This window comes from Crocodylus porosus, unplaced genomic scaffold (genome assembly GCF_001723895.1).
Source record: "Crocodylus porosus isolate Cpor-Errol unplaced genomic scaffold, CroPor_comp1, whole genome shotgun sequence".
Taxonomy (NCBI): Eukaryota; Metazoa; Chordata; order Crocodylia; family Crocodylidae; genus Crocodylus; species Crocodylus porosus.
In genome coordinates, this window is record NW_017728918.1 from 85,815,860 (window position 1) to 85,822,694 (window position 6,835).

A 6,835-nucleotide genomic window follows, 5' to 3' on the forward strand; every position below is an offset into this window, starting at 1 on the left:
TTTTGAGGAAGACTAAGCCAGACCAATTATGCATTCATGAGCAGGAAGCTAAGGGCTTCACTTGGCTAACCAAAGGCTGATAACTGAATGTAGCATCAAGTTACCTTCCCAAAGCTACAGCATAATGGAGAAAACAATAGAGCTTCCAACACATTTCAGTAAGCCTAGCACTGCTCTTTAAACTCCTGCAGGCAAAATGATGGACTTAAAATAACTGCACCCTTTATTCTGTTAGGTAATAGTAGACTTACATAGTTTATGACATGCCATGTTGACTGGTATAACACAGAGCTCTGTACAGCTAACAAACAGAGCAGGCAGATCCTATTTCAAAGTTATCTTTAATGTAAGAAGAAGAAACATTTGTGATTGTTAGTATTACAATAAGGCTACTGAATGATCAAGTCTGTTACCTAAATCATTGCAATCATATAAGGAAATCAAAGCCTTAGGAAGACCAAATGCAGGCAAAAAACAAACCACACCAAAATTTATGCATGTTTATATATGTACTGTAACTCTTTGATACAAAAGTTCCATTGTAAGCTTTACTATAGAACCTTGTGTAACCTGAACCAAGGGAAAAGCTGACTTTGAAAAATGCACTACAAATAAAAAGCCCAATCCTGCAACCACTGGTTCACATGAATAGCTCCCATTGAAGTCAATAGAACAAAACGCACAAGTAGGGGCAACTCACTTGAAACAGCATAAATTAGCCATACCATGGCTAGATTGCTCACTCACTGCACTGAGGGATTGGAATTAAAGCTGGGGAAACTTGTTCAAAATATTTTCAAACGAGTTTGAAAACAGCTCTTTATTAGGTGTTTCCCTCGAGGCAGGAAAGGGCTCTGCTTTGCTCCACATGACAATGCTATGCAAAACACCTTTCTTTGCACTCAGAAAGGCTCATTGAAAGTAAATTAAGCCACTACTAACTTTTACCTTGCCCAGGACAGTTGTCCCAATCCTGATCTTAGAAAATGGTTGCAAAAAATCCCACTGATACCAGCAGTGCCAGCTCTGTGCTAGAGCACTCTGCCTACATTAAATGGGGACTTGTTCATTCAAAGTCCCTGAAGCTTCTAATACACAGTTAAAAACTATACCCTGAATAGCAGTTTGTTTTCTAAATACACTGTCCTCAGAGGAAGGAACACTAGCCTGCACATAAACTGTGTGTGTTTTTTCAAGGCTACTTAACTTTAATGATTACTTTAAGCAGGACCTATGACAGAAGCAGAATTGTTGGAAAGGGCCCAAGATACGCTATCCAGACACCCTCCAGTAGGGTAGTTTTGTGAAATCAAGTAGCATAAGTGGAATTAGAACTGCTATAGTCCTTTTAATAAAACTGAAATGGATATTAAATGTGTAAGTCCCCTTACTTCCCTTCCTTTTTAAATAAAGACATCTTGTTCTTTTTCCAGGCATTACAGGAATGGAGTATAAGTTACCAGATCGTTTTTCTAAATCATTGGATCCGTCTGATAAAACTCAAGACAGCTTTAAATGTGCTTAAAGCTATTAAAGCAAAACCTAGCCACCAGCTATTTTATGGCTAAGAACAGGACATCTACGGATCAAAGCAAGTGCTTAAAGTTCAAGTCCTCACATTCAATGGGGGTCTGTTGTTTCAACCTAACTATTGCCACTATTTTCATACAAGCACTATGTTTAAAGAAAAAGTATTTCCAAGAAGAGATGCTTCTACTAAAGAGTGATGTATTCTACCTTCATATTTTCCTCTAGAGCTCACAGGGAGAAACAGAGGTGAGGAAGAACACATTCATGATACGTACAAACAGTAAGTTTTGATTGCTTTTTAGCATACTCAGTGTACTGAGAAAGTAAGAACTCAACACAAAGGACTATCAGTAGCTATTACTTTCTCAGAAATGTGGACTATTATATCACATCTTATCAGCTAGTTCTTTTTCCCCAAAAGGAGGAAGGAAAAAAACCAAACAAAAAACCTTTCTTCGTGAATAAAGGGTGGGAGGGAAGTGTAATGATAATTAAATCTCACACACTCTGAAAACAAAGAATGGGCCACTTTAGAATTTGCTAAAATAATTATTTCTGTTTTTTAAAACCATAGTGACCTCTAGCTTTTGGAATATTTCACACATACTTCACTGTAAAAGCATCAAACCTTGTTATAATATTATTGAGTTTAATGTCTAAATAAACCCCTTACTAATATCAGTAGAAAGCTTTGTTGTGGTGCCTAAATAAACAGAATCAAGAAACCTCATATTAAAATAAACAGGTCTGTGGCTTTCTATGATTCTAAGTTTAGATGTTGGAGGTAATGTAATCACAATACACAAAACTGTGAAGTCAGTAGAGAAAAGCTTTAGAAAGGAGGAATTAAAATTATTAGATAAAATCTATAGGTAATCACTCTATGCAGTAGCATTAAAGATCTAGTTCGCTAATATTTTTAAAACAGGATTCAAATTATACTGGATTCAAAGGGGGAGGGAGTGAGGGTTGGTGGAAGAAATAAAAATAATAACACTACATGTCTAGACCTTTGAAGTTTTTAATCACATATACTGTCTTGCTCGGCCAGTTTATTTATATTGTGCAGGTGAGTTACAAGGTTTTTCAGAAGAATTTTCTGGAAGTGCAGCTGAAGTGCAGTCCCTGCTCCTTTTATTTACAATTCATGTCCAATACTTAATCAAAGCATAATTACAGACACAAAAATACAATCATTACAGTGAACTGATACAAAATATAGGCATAAGGAGATGTCCATACACACTCAATGACAGTAATTTACACTATTTTGCCACTACTGTTTGCATGTCTGGGTCCATAGTCAAGGTAACTGTCAAGTAAGATGTTCATTGTTTGGAAGTAATGAAGGCTCGTAAAGGGCTGATAAGCTGCATTGTGGGCAATATGAATAATTATGTGATCACATTTACACTATTGACTTGCTTTTAACAGATTTTAGCATCAATGTAGTTTGTTTTTTCCTCCCTCAATTAAGCTTACTTTAGTTTGATTATGGCACTCTTATCCAAAAGATGTGATAATACAGAAACAAGTTGTGAAAGTATCACTTTGGATTCATAACATTAAAAAAATGTATTTACAGAAGAAATATAAATTTTTTTAGAACTGAATGATTCAATTAGATTCCAGTCTTCAAGTTTCCAAAGCACACCCAATTATACTGTTTTGTATTTTTGGCTTTTAAAGCTTCTTCCTCCCATCCTCCCAAATATTAGCTAGCCTTTTACTTTAAAATCACAATAGTTAAGTCTTGAAAACAAAAATAGTTTTCAGTTTGTGCCAGAAAGCAGCATTTAAAATTACTCAAAGATCCCACAGATATTTCAGCATTAAAAGCTGGTTCTAGGGGAAAAAAGTTATAGGGAAGGGGAGCAGGAGACAGAAAGAGAAGGGAGCCAAGGGAGGAATGAAAACATTCATAGAATTTAAAGGGAATGCTTCTCCCAAGACTATTGTATGGGAGTCACATTAACAAAATGCTCCTGGTAACTTCTCCACAGCCCCAATTCATCCTCCTCCTGGGACTTGCTACCTCCCTGTAGTTAATAATTCAACTCTTACAAAAAAAACCCAAAAAACTAAACAAAACAAAAACACCACCCCCCAAATGATTTCTAAGTACTTTTAAACTATTCCTGACTATATAGGCATTCAATTAAGATTGCTGGAATTTAAAGAGAGGAAATTGTTTTACAACATTTGCAATTCTTTTATCCTCATGGCAAATGCATACAAGCCAAACTAAAAGGATTCCTTGTTGGGTTTATTAATATTTTTCTGTTTCTCTCGAATATCTTCCTTACTACTGTAGATAAGTGAACAGGATCATGTATGCTGTTTTTATTCTTTAGTGGTTCTGTGAGCTTGGCAACTTTTGTATTTAAAATTCAAAATTACAAAGTTCTCTGAAGTTGCGGGTTTTTTAAATTTGGCTGAATCTGTCACCCACACCTACTACATGGCATTTTCATATCTTCTCATTTTTAAAAGATCAGGGAGTGGAAGCATCATCTCTTTGCTTCCATCTTGTATACAGATTCCAGCTGGCTATGCTCTGGAGCTCATCATTTTTCCTCTTGCTGAAGATGGTCATATCCTTTTCACATCAGTCAGTGTTGGAACATTTGCACAACTCTCTAGATCAGATGGATACTGATTTAATGCAGGGAATAGAACCAAGTCAAATTTGATGTTTTCATGCAGGCTTTGAAGATCTGTAGCCATCACCAATGATTCAGGGACTTGGGTGGGGAGTAGTCACTGTTTTCCAGCCAGAGTCTTTCAACAGCAGAGGTGCAGAAGAGAAATTGAGATGATGAGGAGACTTGTGGTTGAATGAAGGCAATTTCCATGTCCTGGGGTAGTGGTATTATTGTTCAGTGAATTTGTGATGGCTGGCAATGAAGTGGAATTCACTGCAGAATTATTTGAAGGTGCTGCACTTGTTCCATTAGAGTCAGTCTAAAATATGCAACAAAGTTGTATTATTCATTAAAGGCCATAATGAAATTAGTCGTTCAGGGTTACAATTTAACATTTCATGTGACACTTTGAATCCCTAGTGACAAACATTACACTATTGTTTACAACCTTCATCATTTGGTTAAACGACAAGGGACAACTTGACTTACATTGAGGGGACAGATAAAGGAAGCCAATCCTGACTGCTTGTTATGTTCTACTCCTTGCTAAAACTATACTGAGAACAAAAAAAAGTGCTACTAATCCCACCTTTATGTGTGGGCACATGCATGCACACCTACCCTCTCTAAAATCAGAGACCCAACATCAAGTAAAGCTTCCAGATTAAATTTTTCTTAGTGACCCCCAAAACTCCAACCAAACTTTATTTTTCTTTTGTCCTGTTCACTCTCCTTGAATACTCCCATAGGGATAAATATTAGGACAAGCAAAGTAGGGTTGCCTACATTTATTCTTTCTTCTGAAGTTTCTCTCCACCCCACCACTACTCTCATATTGAAATCCCTTTGCAGGAGTTTCAGCAAAACTAAATTCCAGCTCCTCTGGAATTTAGTTTTGCTAAAGGATAGAGAGTTTATATTAACTGCCCAAATTAAAATATGCCTTTGAAGCAGCACAAAGGAAAATGCAAACAATGGTGGGGGGGTAGGCAATGGTTGATTAATTACCTCTTGCATTGATTTTTGTGGCGTGCTGTTAGAAAAGCTGTCAAGGTCAGTTCAAATACCTTTAATGTTTTAGACTCCTCGTTCTGGTTCTACAGCTTGGTGTTTGCCAAACAGAACAATGGTGCTATATTGATAGTATAGCATAATAACCTGTTGTTGTTGCCATTTTGAAGCACACAAAGAAGATATTCAGAACATTACTGGCAGGTAACAAGCTCTACACAGCTGGGAAAGAAGATACATCACCTCTTCTTATTTCCATTATAAGCTTCTAATATCTGGGATAGGAACCTTGCATTTTGCCCATAGGAATACTTGAAACTTTTCAGAGCTTAATTCATCCATCTATTTTCCCCTGTAATTACTTGCAAAACCCATCAAATTCCATCTTAGTTCCACAGCAATGGTTCTGAATTCTGCAAGCTCCAGGTGAATAGAAATCCTGAGACAGACCCAAGTAAGTTTTAAAACTTTTAGATTTTAGAGACCCAAATAAGATAATGAAAAATAGCAGCCTTCAGGTTCATGGGTTCAGATTTCTGGTACCATCCAGAACATGCCAGGCATTTTCCAAACAGGAACAAAAAACAAAAACAAAACAAAAGGGGGGGGGAGAGAAAGAAAAGAAGAGCCCCAGCACCTAGAACTGATGTTAACTTTGATTTTATCCTCATGTTACTTTCTGTTTCTGTTGAATACCTCCTTAGTATTGGAGATCAGGACAGACTCCTGTAAGCTTTGTGTGTGTGTGTGTGTTTGTGAGCTCTTGGCCACACTGACATATTTAAAATTCAGCGTCAAAGCCTCTTTCACAGGAAATGCCACAAAAACCCCATCTGTATCATGGAGCCCATCAAGCGGGAGGCTGAAAAAAGACAAAGCTAGGGTGGCTGGGAGTAGTAGCAGGACAGGCACGGGGTGGATTAGACATTAGATGAGCCATTCTATACAAACCAAAGAGCAGCAGCAGGAGATAAGGGCTATTTACAGGGGTCTGCATTTCACCCTAGTTACATGCAACTGGAGGGAGGGGAAGGGGGAATAGCTAATCACACCTACCTTTTTAGACCTGGAAAGACTTTTGCAGAGGGAAAAGGGCTTGCTTTTTTAAAATATGGTTTTGAACCCTGAAAGCTGAAGTTCAGCTCAGTTCTGGGAGAAGGAGGTTTAAAGGTGGGAAGAGGGAAGGACAGTCTCCTGGAGCTGGGGAGTTTCCGAGATCTCTCTGCGGCCTGCACAAGCATCCCCCTGTTACCAGTCAAGGACCCATAGAAAGTTGGGGTTGGAGGGGACCTCAGGAGGGCACCTAGTCCAGCCCCCCGCTCAGAGCAGGACCATCCTCAGCTACATCAGCCCAGGCAGGGCTTTGTCTACCCGGGAAGTAAAGACCTCCAGGGACGGAGAGCCCAGCACCGCCCTGCGGAGCCTGTCCAGCGCTTCGCTGCCTGAGAGCTCTTCCTAACACCCAGCCTCAACGGCCCTTGCTGCCCCTGGAGCCCCGCGCTCCTCGTGTCACCGGCCACCACCGAGATGAGCGGAGCCCTGTCCCCTCAGTCTCCGTCCCCTGCAGATCCCCGACCCGTCCCTCGCCCTCCGCGGGGCAGCAGCAGCGAGCTGGAGGCCGCGGCGCGGGTGCCTTGTCCCCAAGCAGC

At 39.4% G+C, this 6,835-nt stretch overlaps 1 long non-coding RNA gene across 1 annotated transcript in view; it reads left to right on the top strand.

Moving 5' to 3' along the window:
* Positions 1-221: 221 nt before the first annotated feature.
* Positions 222-6,835, top strand: part of LOC109311910 — a 24,626-nt gene continuing 18,012 nt past the window's right edge. Inside the window, exon 1 of the long non-coding RNA XR_002101656.1 lies at positions 222-829. This is a non-coding gene — a long non-coding RNA (uncharacterized LOC109311910). The remainder of the gene's footprint in view (positions 830-6,835) is intronic.